Genomic DNA, 21,162 nt, shown 5'->3' on the forward strand with positions numbered 1-21,162 from the left:
GGTTTTAAAATCATCTCTGTCTTTTGTTATGCAGATGAAGGCCTGCATTGCATACATACAGCCTACAATGCCTTCATACATAATAGGTATATCATTACTATGTTTGTCCAAAGCTCAACAACTTATTCCTGTTTGTTTAGCAACAATTTAGTAAAGCTGTCACCAAATTTAGAAAACTGTAAACCCTGAGCTGCACTAGTTACAATAAATTAATCGATTAAATCTACAACACAAGCAACTTTCTTTGCTTGCAGCTGCAGGCATTATCTTAGAAAAGGTGTTCTATATGAGAGAAAGTGGGGAATAACCCTTTAAGATGGCAATTGTGCTCTGCAGTTTTTATAAATACTTGCATTAAAAAAAATTTTTTAAAAAAAATGAGTCTGCTGCCCAATCAACCAAAGGCATGTTTACAATTTATTAAAATGTTTGATCAATTAACCTATCCAATTAAATCGAATAAAGGTTAAAGCCCTACAATGGCATGCATTTGTCAATTATTTCCATCACCGTATATACCATGTAATAGGTTTGAACTATAAACTCCAATCACTTTACAATATAGATTAACACTTGCAGAGTACTGGATAAATTAGAAAATCTTAGTCTTCGATCCAAAAAAAGAGGGAACAGGTTTAACAAAAGTGATCCTGAAGAAGCAGAGACTATTTGGACCTTAATCAATCCTTTGTGCAATGTTTTAAGCTTGCAAGGATCCCAGCAGCAGCCCTATCTGTTAGATTCAGTACAATCAGGTACTAGACATAGCTACAAGAGGCCAAGAACACAGTGAAGCAAGTTAGCCCCAAGGACTTGGCATTTTGGAAGGTGGCAGCCAAATGCACATACCACTCATTGAGATTTGTGCTACTGTCTAAACTTTTGCAGAATACACATGCCTAATGGCACATCTTGCTCAGCCATATGGGCTCCTGCTTGCTGTACATGTAGCCATGATTCTACTGCCTAACTAAAAGATCAGGATAGCTGTGTTAGATGTAGGCAAGCGGATAGCACTCTGTCAGGTGTTCAGGCAGCATGTATGGATGCTAAGCCAAAAGTGCAGGAAATCAAATTATGGCTTGCAAACCAGGTATATTTTCTGCTGGCTGTACTGTATATACATCTCTCTCCCTTCCAAACAATGGTGTGGATCAGTTCAAAGTAGGACTCCAGGCTTTAACATTGGTTTGCTTAGTAGATCAACTGACATTTTAGTTGATTACTTGGTACAGATCCATTTTAAGATACAGGGCAAATTTTAATCAATAGAAGCTACAATTATGGGAACACTTTATTTCTGGAAGTTAATTTTTGATCTGTTGAGTTACTGTTTACAGTCAGAGAATGAAAAATGATGTATTAGAGATGGCCTCTTTGAGCTATAATTGGCAGTTTTTGTTTATTAAAATGTACATTATCATAGTTTCTTCAATAATGCGCAAATACAATTATATTGATCCTTCTATAGTATGCTAATTTAGTTGGACGATTAATCAATGAAAAAGTATTTAATTAGTTGACAGCTCTAGTTCTAAGGCAATCAGCACCCAGCCCTTCCTGCTAGGAGCATACTTTTCCAATCAAGGCCAACCTGAGCACTTTGATGCCAACGCATTCCATAAGGAGAAAAACGGATGCTTGAAAGCCTCTCTTGCAATCAGAGTTTGCAGGGCTATATTTGACAATGCAGAACTCTTTATGGCAGAAGTGGCTAAGGTTCTCCACGCAGGAGTTGGGTCAATGCCCTGCAGTGTAAAGGCAGCCCTCTCTGCCTTCCAAGTACGGCAACACATGACACTCTGTACAGTGTTTGAGCCATACAGCCTTTGTGACTGCAGCACTCCACACAAAATCTTGAAGCAGTAAGATTACTTTGAAGTTCCCAGCGACATTTCAGAAAAAGAACTATGCTTGAGAAGTCTTATGCGATAACTTGACTGTAGAAGCATGCAATACAGTGCCGTAGGTTTTAACTGTCACTGTCTCTTTTAAAGTCAGGTCACTTATTCCTACTATCTCCCCCCAAGACTAAAGCAACGCCTAAAGCTTCAAAGGTAGCATTGTTCCATCAAGGCTAGCTTCATATGCTTATAAAAGGCTGATTCCAATAACCATTTGGTTCAAAGCAGATACAAACACCTACAATTCCTTACCCAGTCGGTAAGAATGCATGTGAAGCATCTAAACTTGATCCAAGGCCATATTCATAAAGAATGTAAGAGCATCCTTCCCTAACCTGGTATCCTCCTAATGTTTTGGAATAAAACGCCCATCAGTCCCAGCCAGCAGAGCCATGTTGGAGAAGGCTGGCGTGAAGGATTCTGCATCCCCAAATGGGAAGGGGAATAATACATGACCCCTCTATTTTCAGTAATGTTAAAATCTGGACTATCTGTGGGCTAAGGTCTCTGTTCATTTCAGCTTAACACTGGGGACATTTTCAGTGAACATATTGAAGTTCTCAAACGGGAAGTGCAGAAGAGACCCTATCATTCTCTCCCTGATTAACGCACTCTCTCGTTAATTTTACTTATACAAAAAAGCAACCAAGCAAACAGAATCTACACTTGGAAATCAAGCTCTGCTCCATTTGGCTCACACCACCAATAATCCCATTAAGCCAAAGCTGCAAGTTTACACAGTACCCAGTTCTGCAGCTATATGCTTTCAAGAGCTGACTAATGTATTTTTACAAGGGGTACCATTGGGGAGAGCAACATACACCCAACCCATCTCAGGACCACCTACATTTCTGTTTACTGCAAGGTAGAAAAGTAATCAAAATCCTTATTCTTAAAATGTGTATATCTTTTTTTCCACAATTCCCTCCCCACACTTCTACTGAAACCACTTCCCCAACATGTGCACATTTCGGATTTCTGCAGATCAACCACTTCAAAAATCATTCCCTCCACTGATTCACCATTTTGATTTGTTCATGGTTAGCAACCAGCAGCGCAGATCCACACATATGCACTCTGAAATATGTTCCACTAAGTTCAATGGGACTTACACATAGGTAAGAAAGAGTGTGTACATAGGAATACAGTTTAAATGTGAGATACACCTGGTACCATACAGTGGTACCTCTGTATGCGAACGGGATCCGTTCCAGAGCCCCGTTCGCATCCTGAAGCGAACGCAACACGCGCCTGTGCTTCTGCTTGTGCGCAGGTCGCAATTCGCCACTTCCGCGCATGCGCGTAACATCATTTTGAGCATCTGCGCATGCGTGAGCGGCGAAACCCGGAAGTAACACGCTCTGTTACTTCCAGGTCACCGCGGAGCGCAACCCGAAAACGCTCAACCTGAAGCTAATTCAACCCGAGGCATGACTGTATTACTTGTGTCAGGGGCTTGCAGCTAAAGTTCAAAGAACCTATGGTAATTTGGATAGGGTTAAGAAAACTGTAGCAAAAACAAGAAAACCTAGCAAAATTGCTTTTAGGGGTTGTTTTAAAAGTCTGGAACGGATTAATCCATTTTGCATTACTTTCTATGAGAAAGCACGCCTTGGTTTTAGAACACTTTGGTTTTGGAACAAATTTCCGGAACAGATTAAGTTTGGGAACCAAGGTAACACTGTACTAGCTTGGAATATTCCATACAACACTGTATTTATTTATTTATTTATGTTTGTTTGTTTGTTTGTTTATTAAATTTGTATACTGTCCCTATACCCGTAGATCTCAGAGCAGTTCATAACATAAAGTCACAATATGAAAAAGAGAAAATACATAATAAAAACAAAAAACAAAGGCTAAGCAATACCCCTCCCTTCCACAACACATTTTAAAAGGGCATCAGATGTCAATCAGCCAAAGGCCTGGTTAAAGAGGAAGCAGGTTGCTCAATATTACTACACACACACATAGCATAATCCAGATACAATAGGGGTTTGAAAAAGCATCTTGCCTAATGCCACTGGGCAAGTTTATAACATAATTATCAGGGAATGAATTGCATTTCCCCCGTATCTAAATACTTATACAGTATTTGCCATTTTCTCCAATATTCACTCAATCCACAACAAAGACAGTACTGTACCTTGAAAGACAAGGAAACCAGCACAACCGATGAATATCAGATGCACATTTACAATAATTATGCATTTATTGTGCTATATAAGCCAATTTTGTCTGGAAAGACATGCCATAGTGCCAGTGGAACTTAATTGCATGTGGACTTAAGAGAGAGGTGGTAGAAAGGAAGAGGGGTGAGCAGTCACAAGAACTCAGCATATTTAGGCTGGAGAAAGAGGGGATGACAAAAAGATGAAGGGGTGTGAGAGGAAGGGCAAAGCAATAGAACAGCAGTTTAAGATAAAAATAGGTGCTTTAAACACCTTGAAAACCAGTTGGTCTCCACAGCAACTGCAGGTAACCAGAATTAATGGGCTTAAATTACAGGAAGATAGATTTAGGTTAAATATAATAAAGAAACAAAATAATTGGTGGGCAATTGCACAAATTGGATGCAGACTGATTTATCCATCTCATTAGAGGTTTCTAAACACAGGTTGGGTAAACCTCTATTATGTGTTGAAATCCTTTAGGTGCTACCGACCTTCTTCTAGTCTGACACAGGGCTTTTCAGACTGCAATACTATGTACACTTATAAGTCTCACTGAACTTAGTGTGACTGGGTAAACAAAGTACTGTGCAGTTATAAATAGAGCCTCAGGGCCAAACCAGACAAGATAAAAGAGATCCATCTTTGGTTCACCTATCTGTATTTTAGCCAAAAGCAGCCATGGCGGGAGCCCCATCTCAGCTGGGACCATGTATTTGAGGAAAGAAGTGTTCCCCCCCCCCTCCCCACCAGCCCAATTTACCTGTGAAATTTTTTTCCCTCACTCCCACCCAGCTACTATTTTACCAATGAAAATTATCCGCTCATTGGTTCTCCTACAGCTTCTCTCTTATTCTGTTGTTTGGGTGAAAAAGTTGGTCAGTGATATTAGAGGGAGCCAACTGTGCAGTGCTTTTTCCCAATATCAGTGTAGCCAAATAATAAGAGGATATTATTGAGGTTGAGGGAGTTGGGTATGTTTACCCTGGAAAAGAGGACACTTGAGAGGAGATATGATAGCCATCTTCAAATATCTAAAGGGCTGTCACATGGAAGAAGCTTGTTTTCTCCTGCTCTGGAGGATAGGACCCAAACCAATATCTTCAAGTTACAGGAAAGAAGATTCTGAGTAAACACTGGGAAGAACTTTCTGATGGTAACAGCCGTTTGACAGTGGAACTCACTCCCTCGGAGTCTCCTCCTTCAATGGAGGTTTCTAAGCAGAGGTTGGGTGGCCATCTGTCGTGGATGCTTTAACTGAGATTTCTGTAATGCAGGGAGTTGGACTAGGTTACTCTTGGGTTCCCCTTTCAACTCTACAATTCTATGATTAGCATTTCCCCAAATGGGCAAGATGGCTCTTCCAAATCTGTTGTTACAGATGTGTTAGGGGCATGGCTGGTAGTCCACTGGTTCAAATAGCCACTCATTGCCCAGGAAGTAAGCCATTGTCTCTCAGTTTCAGCCTCTCCATTTCAGCAATAGAGGGAAAGAACAACACTAGCTTATTTTACAGCTTGGATGTGGCCCCTTTTTCAGTATTAGGGCCACAGTCCTTTCTGGCTGGCCTTTTGGGGCCATGTACCAGAGATGGGTGGTGCCTGAGTTAGAGGTTGACAGAGCAGTTTTACCTTTGTATAGTAAGCTAATTTCTTCACACTCACTTCTCTCTCTAACCTCCACCAATGCAAGCAAAAAGCATAATCAGTTCATTACACCTTCTAGCCAGGCAAAAACACACAAGGAGGTTGCAAAGAGTGAAGGAGTTCAGAAGAGTTCTGGGGACTGGGAGGAGTCCCAGGGGCCCGATAGAGAAACCTGGAGGGCTGCATTTGGCCCCCAGGCCTGAGGTGTCCTCCAATCCTGCTTTCCACAGTTGTTGCAAGGATTCCCTTGTCAAAGGATGTGACCTATATGGAATGGCTCCAATTGCAAAGCAGGTACCACGGTGCAAGGATTGTCAATCTTTTATTCTTTGTAGCTATCAATCTGAAGTCACCTTTTCAAAATGGCACCTTTTATCCCAACAGGACAAAGTCAAACCATGCCTTGCTACTATAAATTCATCAGTCATCACACAGAACTGTCCATTTTCAGGCAGATCTCTTAGAAGAAGGATTTTAAAGACTGCATTAAAGCCATTCCTGCAGCTGCCAGAAGTCTTACTTGCTGAGAGGCTAAGACAGACTTGCAGTGCCTGGTTCCCAAAAAAAGCCCTGTGAGTAACAAAGCTTTTCACTTCCATAGCCCAGAGTAGATGGGCATCAATTATTTTGAGTGCTTCTGGTGGTTTCTTCTTACTACAGCCAGCCAGCCAAAAGCCACTAAATAAATCACACAACTACTAGAACCCATTACATTTCCAAAAGGGAACATTCAGGTGGATTTGTAAGAAGAAATAATATAAAAATTAAATAGTGCAGCACAAGGGACTCACAGTGCATTTTGCAAGCTGTTAAGACAAACAGATTCTGCAACGAAACGGGGTGCTTTCACCCCTCCCCAGACTAAAGAAATTAAAAAGAAAAGAGATATACTCTTTTCTACACAGGCCAGAACCTGCAGTGAACTTGGCAAAATGTAGGATCTATTTAACAATGCATTTGGGTAAAATAAAAAAAAAGAAATCAGCATAAAGTTCAAATCCTAATTTAATACATCAGTTCTAGAGACCTTACATTAAAAATAGGAACAGGTTGAAGAAGAAGGGAATCAGCACACATATAGCAGCCCTTCATACTGTTGGCTATAATAGAGTAGCTTCATTAAGTATTATTATCTCTCAATCTTTCAGACAAATCTACACTTTTCCTTCCTCTTCGGCTACTTTGCAAGTTTTATGCTGGTATTGATGAAAGGACTGCAGCACTCTGAATGTCTAGTTCACTACCCCCTCCTCAAAAGCAGCAATGACATACAGAACCTTCTGAGCTAAGACAAAAAATGACTTTGAAGACCCAATTGATAGAACTAAAGGACTGGCTAAGTCTAGCTCACCAAGCCATTTGCACTGGCAAAAACCTCCTGGAACCCAGCAGGTCAAAGGCTACAAATACAGAGAAAGACACAGACTTCTAGCTGTCATTCCAAAATAAAACTTGATCCACCTTAAACACATTTAACCTGGGAGTAAGTCCCATTGAATTTAATAGAACTCATTACTGAGCAGACATACCTAAGATGGTGATGAAGAAGATGGTGATGAAGAAGATGGAAGTGACCATGAGTGTAATCTAGTCCAACTCCCTGCAATGCAGGAATCTTTTGCCAATGTGTGGCTCAAACCCACAACCTTGAGATTGAGTCTCATGCTCGACCAACTGAGATAGTGAGAAGGACAATTTGATTCTGTGAACTTCATTGGAAACGTTTAGGGCCATGTCACCAACTGAGAAGCTGGTGACTTCAATATCAGAGTCTTCATAAGATATATTGCACATACAAAACAACTTGCTCCACTCTTAAGGTACCCGAGAGCCAGTTTAGTGTTTTCCTTGTTACATTATATCAGTGTGGCAGAAAGAGAACTGTGACAATTACACACTAGTTTGCTTTCACTGGGAATCCACTGCAGCTTCCCACTTAAATTACACACATGATTTTTTACACATGTTCAGCTTTATAGGGGAAATTACACTTATCAAGTGGCCCTCATAGCCATATGTGCACATCCCATTTATTGACACACAGTCCCTTTGGCTGACATACATTCTATCACCTGAACAAGTTGGTCAGGCTTCCAGAACCCTTGTATTTCAATGGGGCACAAGACTGTGACTTATTCCACAGGGTGACAGATGCACAGAACACCATTAGGGGCATCATTGATTTTGGAAGACCACTTCACAACAGACACCACACACTGCTCCTTATATTTGACATTTGGGTCATCTGATCCCTCTGCCCATTGCTATGCACACTCCACTTCCCACCATATATTCCCCAGCCCTTAATCAAGGCTTAATCGGCCTCTTCCACAGCCCACTCCTCCCATATATCCAGTAGTCAGGAACCTCCATCGAAATGGCAGCTCAGCACCCTGCTCCACTCCAGAATAGCCTACTCAGTCTAGTATTCCTACCCACTATTCCATAGTTGTTCCTTTAAATCCCACCCCTACGACACAAAATCGTTGCCCCAGAGATTGCATAATGTTGTTCTTGGCCCCCCCCTCCACCATCTCCACACACACACACACACAAAGAGTTGCTCTCTCAGGGCAGGACTTTGAGGCAGCTGTCTGGTGCCCCACTCAGCAGATGAGGGCCAGAAATGCAGCAAGGTTGACTTGCCACAAGGATTTCAGTCACATCTTAAGGTGAGAAGGAGTGTAAGTCCATTAAGTCCCAGAGTCTAGGAGAGAATGGCTGCAGCCCCCCCCCCCGACTTCTTCAGCCTACCCTGAACCATTTCCAGTGCCTGTCCAGACCCAGATGAGCCCCTGGGTAGGCGTTAAATCATCCCACATCCTGCCCCACGGATTGCTCCACCACGATGGGCCACTTACCTTACCCCTCTAGCCCAGCCTCCGTATTCTACAACGCCCCCCCCCCCGCTCCCGATTTCCTTACCAGACGCTTCCACAACTAAGCAATCCCGCCTCCCTAAAGCCCCAGCCGATGTTGCAAGCCCGCAGCACGGAGCCCACCTCTTGCAGATTGCCCTCGAGGCACACCTCGCAGCTTCCATCTCCAGCAGCAGCTCCCACCGCCCCAGATCCTCTCGTCCGCTCCCCACACCTGAGCCTGCTCCCCTCCACGTCCCTATCCTCTCCCCCATGCCCTGACCTCCAGAATGCCCCAGCCCCTTTTCTCTCACGATGCCCCAATTGCCCGCCATATCCTGACTCCTCAGAACGCCCCCCCACGTACCCCAAAACCTGGTCCAGCGCAGAGCCCCCCCTCCCACTACACATTATATTCCGCCTCGCCTTAAGCCCAAGCTCGCTCTCTCTCTCTCTCTCTCTCTCACACACACACACACACCCTTCTGCGCTCGCAGGCAGCAACGCGCCTTCAGACGACCGTAGCCCTCCAAGCCTCCCGCAGACGCATATTCCGAGAAGCCCTCTTTGTCCACCGCCTCCTACCCCAGAATGCCCCCCAATTAGACGCCCATTCTCACGCGCACTCTGTCACACACGTACAGTATATATACACCACACGGCCTCGTCTCCCCCTCCACGCGCAGCCGCCCCCCTCCGTCTCTCACCTGCGCTCCGGCCGCTGCCCGCGGGTCCGACACGGCTCGCTCGCGCGCGCGCCCGCCAGACACCCCCGGCCCAGATTCGCCTTCCCGCTCGCGGTCCGAGCCGGTGCCGAATGAGCGGCCGCCGCCACCGAGGCGAGACGCCGCAGCTGGGAAGCGAGCGAGGAAACCCGCGCGAGGCTCTCTGCGCCGCCATCTAGCGGGCTCCTTCAGCAAGGGCCAGCGCGGCTTACCCTGAAACCCTCAGCCAGCCAGGCCAGGGGAAAGGAGGGGGCTTGCGGGGTTGGGGGGCAGGGGCTGGGTTCAAAAATAATTGGAATTTTAAAAAGGAACACCGGAACCGGTCTTGAGGGTCAAGATTCGGCCCGGAAAGGTGTGAAGTAATTGAGAACAAAAATAAGAAGGCAGCCCTCTGGGCATGTGCAGAATGCACATAATCCATATCCCGCAAAAAAAGCAAAATAACCCCCGCCTCCTGTCTAGGTTGGGAAGCGGGCAGTAATGCCAACCCTGGGTATCCCAAGAAAAAAGGATTTGTGACCCCATAACAGGTCCTAGAGAGGCTTCAGGAGAAGCTTCCAAGAGGCATGTCTTGTGTGAACAATTACCAGTATATTGTCTAATCCAGCCAATGATTCAGAGTTGCAGATCTAAAACCACTTAAAGCAGATTAGTTCCTCCACTTAGCATATTTTAACGCATTTTGTGTTAAGATGATGAAGCGATGATAGAAGGGCAATTTCCATCCACCCACGTCTTTGCAGAGCATCTTTGCATGGGAATTTTTCGACTTTGCCCCTGGAGGCTAGAAAATTCGCCTAGATAAAGACTCCAGATGACCCCACTGAGGAGTCTCTCCTCCAGGTTGTAAATCTGAACAGAAACATGTCCTTCCATTCTCTCCCTCAAATACTTAACCCTCAAACAGGATGATCCTATGGGTCTACTTAGGACCTGTTCACACCTCAGTTAATTGTGGATTGTCTACCCCTTGTGTGCCAATTAATTCCCCTGTATCCCACAGTTCTTCACTGTATACAACTTCTACCTCACACTTCCCCCCTCTGTAAACCCAAAATTACCTAGTGCTCAGAAAATACAAAAATAAATGTGCACCTCTTATAATGCCACATTTTGAACCATTCCAGGAGAGCTTTCTCTGATTTTTTTATATGTGGGCAGTTCTGATCCATCTCTTCCCTCTCCAAAAATGTTAATAAAAGCAGCTTTTTATTATAAATGTTTATTTTTACTATTATTAACAATTACTGTATGTTACACCCACCCAAAAATCAATGTGGTATGATCCAGAATGAGTGATAGAAGCAGGTGAGCGCCAACATCAAAACTTAATCACACTGCTCTTGGGGGATTTGGAAAAGGTGCCAAACAATTTGTATTGATTTTAATAGAATGAGCTCGGAAAAGCAATGGAACAATCAGCTAGGGGGCTTAAATGATCTAACTCCAAGACTGTGCTGAACAATTTGAGAGCTAGGAAGTAAGGATATAAGATGGTAGCGAAAATTAAGAATTGCCATTTTCAGAAACAATTTTGTGAAGAAATCAAGCACCCAGTAGATGAAATGACGCTTAAGCATCTTGGAAGCTAGTTGATCACAATTGTGATAACAAGAATTGACTCGTGGCAAACACTTCTAATTTGGCCTGAGAAAATGGTTTCTAAGCTTTAAACTCTTCAGCTAGTGCCACTGATAACCAGGACATTATAAAGGATTCAGGTTGTAATCCAAATCCCAATTACCTGAGGGTAAGACCTATTGAATTCAATACAACTCCCTTCTGAGCTGACATGATTAGGACTGCACTACCTATAATAGATAAAGGGGTGTTTAAACCCTTAATTTTTATTTACCGTATTTTTCTATGTCTAAGACGCCCCCATGTATATGACACCCCCTATTTTGGGGGACTCCAAATTAAGAAAACACCCCTCAGCACTACCCGTGTATAAAATGAGCCCCAATTTTAAACCTAATTTTCTGGTTAAAAAAACCTAGTCTTATACACAGAAAAGTATGGTATTTACAGTATTTTATTAAATTTATATACTGACCTATACCCGGAGGTCTCAGGGTGGTTCACAGAATAAAATAATTTCCCTTGCCTGGGGAAGATGGCATTCCCATAAAACTCTGAACTACACAAAAATATTTTTTAAAATTGTATATTCGTGATGTACTGTTCTATTTTTTTTTTATTTGTAAGAGATGTACTGTCTACGCAAATGCAATTCTGGTTCTAAATGCAGCATAAGGAGTTTCTATAGTATATTGTATTTTAAAATGGGGTTTCAGAGTTTTTAGGGGTTTTTGAATGTCTTGTGTAGATTTTCAGTTTCATGGTTCTGTATGGGACAATGACAATAAAGATATCGTATCGTATCAAGCCATTCGTGCATCCAGCACAGCACTGTTGACACTGGCACCATCTCAAAGGTTTCCGGCAGAAGTATTTCCCAGTCCTACTTGGAGTTGCTTGGGGTTGAGCCTTGGACCCTCTGCATGAAGAACATATTGTGCATCAGGGTGGGGGGGAGTTTGCAAGGGGTGGGATCCAATGCTCTATCAATTTAGTGTTTTTATTTTATTTGCATTTAGTAACAGCTAATAATACTGAAACTTCAAAGCTTAACTAATATTGTATTTGCAGTTTGCAGCCATTCGTTGGTACTTATGAACCTATGATGCAGAAAATGTCTTGTGAAAAAGGTACCATTTTGGAAAATTTTGTGCCCCACATCACCCCAAAGCATGTTCTCTACCACTGAGCTACAACAATGTTCTCTCTGAATAGTAACTGTTTGTTTCTATATACTTACAAGATATATTCCTTAGGGATGACATGAATTCAACTTTCATTTGCCCAGGCAATTTTGACGAGACACTATCTGACAGCTTTGGGAAATTATTGCAGGAAAGATCAGTTATCTATACATTATAGTAAGACCAAGGTTATTTGTTGTCTTTGGTATATCAAGGAATTACTTGTGGAAGACTGATTACTGGACCATTGAACAAGTTAGATGTTTTTTACTTGGAGATTCATTATTCAGGATTTAACTAGATCATATCTGTACTATTAAACTCAGTGCCATTAATAATAATACTTAACACTGGTATATTGCATTCAAGCGTTCAAAACACTGTACATGCGTTATCTAGTTGCAATTCTTTCAATCTTTATATCCCCCATATTGAAGAGGTTACTGGTTGTGGAGAGAGAAACAAGTTGATAAAGAGAGAGTGATATGCCTAAGGCACAGGTGGAAAATCTGTGGTCTTCCAGATGTTGCTGGACTACAGCTCTATCATCCCTTAACATTGGACAGGCTAGCTGGAGCTGATGAGAGTTGGAGTCCATCAACATCTGGAGGGAACCATGTTGATTACCCTGACTAAGGGCACCTAGTGAGTTAAGAGTTGAGACAAGACTCAAACAAAGACTCATTGATTCATAGCTCACTGTCTTAGTTATATATGATAACTTAATGGGATTCTCAAACTTTGGAAACACAATGTGGGCAACCCAATCCTACTCATCCTTTAAAAACCAAATAGCAGAGTTCACCACAGTTCTTCTAACCTGGAAATTCCTCAGAATAGCATACTGCAATCAATTTTGGGATTTCCCAGAAGTACCTCTTCTGGTGGCATGTTGAGACAGGGCTGTGTCTATGCAACATTAACGATTGGCTCAGAATCTACCTCCAGGAACAACTTATGAGAGAGTCACAGAAGATGGAATCTTCATTTCAGAAGACAGAATTTCTCTAATAGAAACATGTGGATTTCCCATTGCATATTTTCTTGGCATTACGCCAGCAGAATGCCTTGCATGAGGATGCTCTGATCAAGTGCAGGGTTAATCAAAATCCTTGTAGCTGTGGAAGTGAAGAAAGGTGCTGTTAAGGCTGGGACTACTCCCATTAATTTCAATGGAACGTGAAAACTTTCATCATCTTGATTGTAAACAGAAGGTTATCCCATTGCAAGAGACAGGAGTAGGCGTAGGATTTTCCACATTTCCCTTCCATTCTTCAAATTTTGCACTGCTGGTGTTCTGCCAGTGATAGTCTCACCCCAAATGCATGGTTCCCACTACTGCACCAATAGTTTTTTCCACTATTTCCTCCCCCATAACCAATGTCATGTTGTGCTCCAAGTGTGTTGAGAGAGTGTTTAACATTGGTCCTAGCCTGCCCAGGTGGCATAACTCAAGATAGATTCCCTCTCAAAATTAACTTTCCAACTACAGTAACCTTTATAGGAACCAAATTTAAAAGAAAACTTTTTACATGGGGCACCACTCAGTTGTGAAAGGAAAGACTGATGTCATAAGTAATCTGAGCAACTCTCAGTCCAGTCAAGAACCAGTGTGGTGTAGTGGTTAAGAGCGGTAGTCCTGTAATCTGGTGAACTGGGTTTACATCTCCGCTCCTCCACATGTAGCTGCTGGGTGACCTTGGGCTAGTCGCACGTCTCTGAAGTCTCTCAGCCTCACTCACCTCACAGAGGGTTTGTTGTGGGGGAGGAAGGGAAAGGAAATTGTTAGCTGCTTTGAGATTCCTTAAGGTAGTGATAAAGTGGGATATCAAATCCAAACTCCTCTTCTTCTTCTTCTTCCATTTCAACCTCACGTTTGTTGAATTCTAAACTGATTTGAGTCCTTAACAGTTAAGGGCTGGCTTAACTCATAAGAACATTAAGGAAAGCCCTGCTGAATCAGTCAGGCATGCTGTTCTCACAGTGGCCAACCAGATATCTGTAGGAAGTCCACAAACAGGACCTGAGCACTTGTGATTCCCAGCAACTAATATTCAGAGGCTTACTGAACAGTGGCAGTGGAACAAAGTCCTTGTGCCTAGTAGCCATTGATAGCCTTATCTTATTATCTGTTATTAGCCTTACAGCAGCTAGCATCCGTGCACCATACAAAGGAAGGAAAAGAGAACCCATCGCCCAGAGGGGGGATACTGGTGTGACTACTTCAACCTGATAGGCTGGATTTGCTTCAGGATGTAAGTATTAGATTCTAAGACAATAGCGTCAGTGAACACAGCACATGCAAGACAAGGCTGCCTATTCAGGGTTGCTATTCCAAACCAAGCCTCTAAAAAAATCATTGTCACCCAAGACTTGTAAACAAGACCTTAATGACAACGAAAGGCCAGTATAACTAGATTCAAAGGCAATTAGATAAATGCAAGGCGGGTAAACACAACAGCTCGGCTCGTCAAAGTCAGTTTGTCAAGATTGTCAAAGGAATATGCACCACGTGCTCTTCTTAACCTTTGACTGACAGTAACAAAATCAAATCCACTGGACTTGTCAGACCAAAATCACAGCACAGTCAGCCACCCTGTCACAGTCTCATAGCACTTCCCAATCTGCTGCACAGTGCTTCCTTGGGTTAATAGTTTCCGATTCTCCAATTCCTTGTTTGCACAGAAGATCCAAACACAGCTTAATCAGAAAACTTTTAAAAGAGCTAACGTTTACAGGTATGTGTCTATGAACCCCAGAAAAAGCTTGAGTATATCCCATGTCATATATCTCCATGACTGGAGGATTACCTCCTTCAAAATCCACAGTCATTTTATCCAAAATGTGTGATAATCTCAGATGGCAATAGCAAATGCAGAATTGGGGGTTCACACCCCACAAAGCCCTTTGGGCCTCCACAAATCAAACATTCACATATGCAGAACAATCTCCACTATATGACATGGCATTGAATTGTGTCTGGGCTAATTGTAGCTGCACCATTGTGGCTGCAAGGCACTTCAGCATCCTCTCTGCTGCAAGCTGGTATTATACCCTGGTCCTTCTGATGATTCACAACATGATATGTGAAAGAGAGTGGGCAAAAGAACAATCAGTGGCCCATAGTTTATTATTTAATGTAAACATACAGTTTCTGGGGGGGGGGATCTTCTTTGCTGACTCCTGCTGCTGCTGCTACTGCTGCTGCCACCAGACAACCTATATATTAAGCATTCATTTAGATTCGCTTATGCAGAGGTTAGATTATATCTGGCCTTTATTGTACATTCATTCTGATTTGTTTTGTATGACAATAAGCATTAATCCTGATTTGCTTGTTTGGTATTTATATGCCTTCCTAAGCCACAAAAGGTTTGTTGTTGCTGTCTTTAAGTGGATTTGTTGGGCTTGGGTGACAAAGCACTTTAATCCACTTTAATTACACAAACCTAAAGTTGTGATATGTACTTGAATCCTTCCCACAGCATGCTGACATTCTGGAAGTGACCCCATCCTGGCTTGTTGTGACATCTGAACCCAAGCTCATGGTTAGTTTTTCTCCAAAACAAACCATGTGCAGTAGCCAAGGTTTGGTCTTGTAAAAATATGAAAGAGCCACTAGTTATAGTTATAGCTATATGAAAGAGCCACTAGTTATAGCTTGAGTAGATTGTGGGCTGAGGGAAACAAACTAGGTCTCTGAGTTTAGATATAGTGACAAGTCAGACTCTGGCTTCACTTCCCTGCAGGAGTAGAAATTGCACCCACATGCTGCACATTCACATTAAATCAGTGCTTGTTTTCAACTATGGTTCAATGAGTCACGCAAACTGGGCCACTATTTCACATGAAGGAATCCAGACAGATTGTGCCACATGACAAATAAAATTTAATAGAAAACAAAGAAACTTGTTCAGACACTCCTAAACATTCCCATACACGTCAGAAGTAAGATCAGTGAGTTCATTGTGACATGCTCTCAAGTGCACACAAGATTGCAGCTTCAATTTTATTAAACCATTTAAAACAGTTAGCCAGCTCCTCTTTTTTACACTCCAGGGCAACATTTTGAATGTAAACTCTTCTTTGGGAGAAGGGGATTATGTTGCTGTTTAAAAGTGTTAAGTGTACAAATAGAGTGTCTCCGAGTATGTCTTCCTATACACATATAAATGTAAGGCTGCCATCAGGCTGCTGTTCACATGGCCATCAGTATGTGACCATGCCAACTCCACTGTATCAACAGGATGGCAGCCCAGGCAAGTTAATTAACCGAGGAGGGGAGGCGTTTCAGAGAGTGGTTTGGCAAACCTCTCTGAAGTGCCTCCCTGCTCCAATACGTGCAGCTGCAGTGAGGTTTAATGGAGGGAGCCACTTCAGAACACTGAAGAACCTCCCCTCCTTGATCTGTGAAGGGAAAGGTGAGCAGGTGGATGAGGTGTAAAGGTGGGCTTGCCCAAGAGGAAGATTGGTGCAGTTGGCTAGTGGAGTGAGCCTTTTGTGTGTGTCTATAACTGGTAAGCATGCCATACATACATGCACACTGGTTTTATAGAATACATTTAGATGAATGTGTGTGAGCACAGGTAAGAGTAACATACCATATTGTTACTTCCCCACCACCACCAAGTTAAGACGCTTCTTCTTTGGGGACAGAAAGCACTGGAAACTTGTGACATTTCATATACACTCAGTGAGCATGAGAAACACGTGCATTTCTACAAGGCAGTGGATCTGGTAACCAATATCAGATCACCAGAGAGATTCTGCACCCACAAGGCAGCTTTCATCCCACAGCTCTCTGCTCCCTGCTCCTGTCACTGCTTTGCCCCCAATCTGCTTCTTGGATTCCTTTACAAACATACATCAAACACACATCTTCTCCAAACTCTGACAACTCTTGTATTTCAAACATTCCAGAGATCTCTCTGTCTCAGTAAAGTAAACCTTCTTCTAACAATTAGCTCCTGTAAAAAGACTTTCAGCCACCTTGGACCATTAACATTCTTTTGTCAGATTTCAGCTGTGATCAGGCGCCACCGAAAGAGGAAAAACTCAAACTGATGGTTCCATCCACAGTAATCAGGCAGCCCTATCACAAGAACAACACAGCATATTATGATTCTTGCTAGAAAAGGTAAGCAGAATTTGATCGGCTCTTGTTAATCTCTTAACTATGGGCAGCATTAAGACTGGTGCATGCACAGCTCTGAACACAGCTATTTCCAAGACTGAAAGGAAATGGGAGATGGCAAAAGGAATGGCACAAAAGGGGGGAGGTGTGCATGTGCCTATGAGCCTGTGAGCCCTCATGGTCAAAGAGGGGAAGCAAATACAGCTGTACCTTGGAACTTGAATATAATCCATTCCAGAAGACTGTTCGACTTCTGAAACGTTCGAGTTCCAAGGTGCGGCTTCCAATTGGCCAACAGCTAGGTTTTTGCACAGTGGAAGTCGCGTCGGACGTTCGTGTTCCGAGGAACGTTCAAAAACCACAGCGCCTACTTCCAGGTTTTCAGTTTTCAGGAGCCAAAACCTTCGACAATGGAGCCATTCGAGTTCCAAGGTACCACTGTATTAAGGTCCTAGCAGGAAGGTGTTACGGCAAAAATCTGGGTGCGAGGCTGCTCTGCCACCCAGCTCATCGGACTAAGTCCGTGGGTCCCTGCGGAGGAAAATGAGCTCAGCCGGAGACAGGAGCAAACTGCAGAAGATCCAAGTTTATTGCGCAACAGGTTCAAGGCGAGATTGAACAGTGAGAAAGGGGTGACATGAGTTTTTGAAACTCCCTCCATGTCCCAGAATACAGTGCAAAACACGTCATGAATACATTAAAGAGAGGTTTGGTTACACAGATTACATCATGAATATATTAAAGGGAGGTTGGGTTACACAGATTAACATATGGAGGAGGGAGGGGGGAATATGCAGAGCTACACCGGATTAACATAAGGAGGAGGGAGGGGGGAATATGCAGAGCTGGAGATATGCACAGATAAACACTTCCTGGGGATGAGAAAACAATAGTCCCAAATATGCATAGTCTGCCACCTGACATTGTCTGGAGGAAAGGCTGATCAGAGCAATTTGAAAGGATTAGGGTCTTGACACCTTGCTTGAGGGATTTTGCTGGACAGGGGAAATGTGATGGAGTCCTGGGGTAATTGAGCAAACTGGCACGCTGATTTTCTATGAATTTTATAGATTTTAGTCCCTTTTGACATTGACAATTGGAAATAAATTGATATATTGTAGCGAAGAAGAAGGTGAAGAAGACATGCCCCCCCCCTTTCCGTAACAAAGGTCACACACTTTCTTTGGAGCAACAGATGGCAAGGCCTCAGTTGGGCCTAAAAGATGGTATGCAGAGCTGTAAAAAAGACAGTAACAGTTTTATCCTAGGTCCATGTGTGCACATTTGATGATCTTAAAGTGACCATCCTAAAAGACCCATGTTGTTCAACATCTTTATAAGTGACGTGGATGAAGGAATTGAAGTCTACACTCCTATCTCCCAGACCTATCTGGAGATGCTACAGACTGAACCTGAGATCTTTTGAATGCAAAGCACATGCTGAGCCACGACCCTTCCCCCAAAGACTGTCTCAGATGTTTGATAGAGTCTCATCCAAGAATACAGAAAGCTTTACACAAATCCAGCTACACCACTGTCTGGTCCCTATCTTCCTCAGGTCCAGCAGATTACATCAGGAAGCCCTCTAAACTCGTATCTTAGTTTTTTTTCACCTCTCTTCCTCCTCCCATTGCTCAGTAATTGCTTTCCAGGTGTGATGCAAAGGTAGATGCATGGGAAAGGATCAGAACTTTATTTGTTCAGACCCGCTGCACTGCTTGAAGACAATACCCAGAAAGCCTTTCATCCTGGCTGCCTCCCGAGTTTGGAACAATGAAACAACAGCTTGGTCCCAAATCCCTCGGCTTGTCAACAGTACCTGCCCCAGAGGGATGACCCACATTTGCCCTGTGATATCAGACTTACGATATGCTCTTATTTAGAATCAGAGGAGGAGCTCTCTCCCTCCTCTCTCTGCATTGGCAGCAGTTAAGTTCAGCAGACTCCTTTTGTAGGAAACACTTAGCTAGGCTCATTCATTATTTCTCTAAGTCACCTCTCGCCTCACACAACTGTAGTACAGTCACCCACCCACCCATTTTTCAGCTGTACTGTAGAACAAGTGGAGGAGAGAACTTTGTTCTGGAATGGCTCCAAGGGTCTGGCCTGTCTCTATTCTGCGTGCTCTTTTGTATGCTGCCAAGGAATGGAATTTGGTGTTTCAAAATGAAATATTGTGAACTTAACTGTTTGGAATGTATCACCCTGAAAAGGGTAAAGAAACCCCAACACTCCCAATTCAAGAGAGCACTACGCAAAAAATGCATCCTGGGACGCGGTTGGCGCTGTGGGTTAAACCACAGAGCCTAGGACTTGCCGATCAGAAGGTCGGCGGTTCAAATCCCTGCGATGGGGTGAGCTCCCGTTGCTCGGTCCCTGCTCCTGTCAACCTAGCAGTTCAAAAGCATGTCAAAGTGCAAGTAGATAAATAGGTACTGCTCTGGTGGGAAGGTAAACGGGGTTTCTGTGCGCTGCTCTGGTTCACCAGAAGCGGCTTTGTCATGCTGGCCACATGATCCGGAAGCTGTACGCCGGCTCCCTCGGCCAATAAAGCCAGATGAGCGCCACAACCCCAGAGTTGGCCACGACTAGACCTAATGGTCAGGGGTCCCTTTACCTTTACGTGGAGGACTTAACACACAATGAACCACACATGGAGCCACTGAAAAGTATTTTCTCACAACTGTATTCTACATGGCAGGTGTAATATTTTGAAAGCCTTTTACCCGTCTGCATAAGCCCAGCCAAGTACAGCATCTTTAAGGCAACATGACACACATCCCTGGTGACAGACAGCACTGATGTGGATACACGGCACATATTGCACAGGGTCTTCCCAGTGGTGGCACTCCATTTAGAAGCAATTTATTTTACTTCTTGTCTATCTATCACAGGGAGCCACTACAGAAAAGGCCCATTCTCATATTGCCACCCTCCAAACCTCTTGTGAAGAAGACACATGAAGAAAGGCCTTGGATGATGATCGCAGAGTCCAGGTCAGTTTATGGGGGAGAGGCGGTCCTTGAAGTAAAACAATTTCTGTTTTACCCGGGCATCTGATGGCTGAAATGCGCCATTTCCGGCAACCTTTGGAAGATTAACTGTGAGAGTATATGATTGCTCTTAGATCATTTTAATACGTTTGTAGATGTTTTATATCAATATTATTTTTAACATGTTTTTATTTGTATTGTTTTATTGTTGTGTTTGCTGCCCTGGGCTCCTTTGGGAGGAAGGATGAAATAGACATTTGACAAATGACTACAAATAAACATCATACTAAAACAGATGCAAAATGTAATAAGTTTTAAAATACACTGCGGTGTGGACAGTGCTGCTACAGGGAAGATTTTTCGGCAGCCTCTGTATGAAAGCTATAATGTTCCAATATAGTCTCCAGAAATCTCTGAAATCCTGTGTGAACTTAATCTTCTTTTGAGAGATTGCCTTGGGCACTTGAAAAGGCCCAGCTCGCATGGCACATCATTTCCTTCCATTTCCTTCACCATCCTAAATTGTATCACGTTTTTGTTAATGCCGGCTCCCACAGCATGCTAGAAAGCCTGCCAGGGTTCTACCTTCTGCTGTGGTTTGTTTCTGGAATGTAAATTGTTGAAACGTGTATTCGCCTACTTCTTAATCTGCTTTTCCTGCCTGATATTTGTCTAATGTTGTTAATGAGAGTCTGATCCACACAGGAGCCAGCAGAGGTGTGACAGAACTGTGCAGCAAACTATGATCAAACAACTGTTTTGTCAGGTATGTTAGCCTCTGTTCTGTCGTGCTAAAAGGGATGCATGAGAATCAGCCCTTGTCCCATTTTGAGACAAGCGAGGAGCTGGCAGACCCTCCAAGTGTTCCTGTTTTCCAGGGACAGTTCCAGATTTACAGAAACTGTCCTAATTTCTGATTTGATCCCGGAATGTCCCACTTTCCAGTCAGATGGGCAGGCTAATAAT

General features: G+C 43.2%; 1 protein-coding gene and 1 long non-coding RNA gene across 5 annotated transcripts in view; one reads left to right on the forward strand and one right to left on the reverse strand.

The window, feature by feature from the left end:
* Positions 1-9,437, reverse strand: part of SEMA4G (semaphorin 4G) — a 94,295-nt gene extending 84,858 nt beyond the window's left edge. Inside the window, exon 1 of one of the 4 annotated variants that reach the window (XM_081912271.1) lies at positions 9,287-9,437. The gene's annotated coding sequence lies outside the window, so the exon portion shown is untranslated. Of the gene's footprint in view, positions 1-7,783; positions 7,881-8,723; positions 8,748-9,286 lie in introns of those variants that run through there. The other 3 variants (XM_081912275.1, XM_081912273.1, XM_081912272.1) reach the window with 3 other exon arrangements.
* On the forward strand, positions 39-20,267 carry LOC309370521. The gene is made up of 3 exons (XR_014168608.1): positions 39-86; positions 14,209-14,324; positions 20,098-20,267. It is a non-coding gene; the product is annotated as an uncharacterized lncRNA (long non-coding RNA).
* Positions 20,268-21,162: the final 895 nt, after the last annotated feature.

The sequence above is a fragment of the Podarcis melisellensis genome, assembly GCF_964234715.1.
Source record: "Podarcis melisellensis genome assembly, chromosome: 5".
NCBI classification, from domain to species: Eukaryota; Metazoa; Chordata; class Lepidosauria; order Squamata; family Lacertidae; genus Podarcis; species Podarcis melisellensis.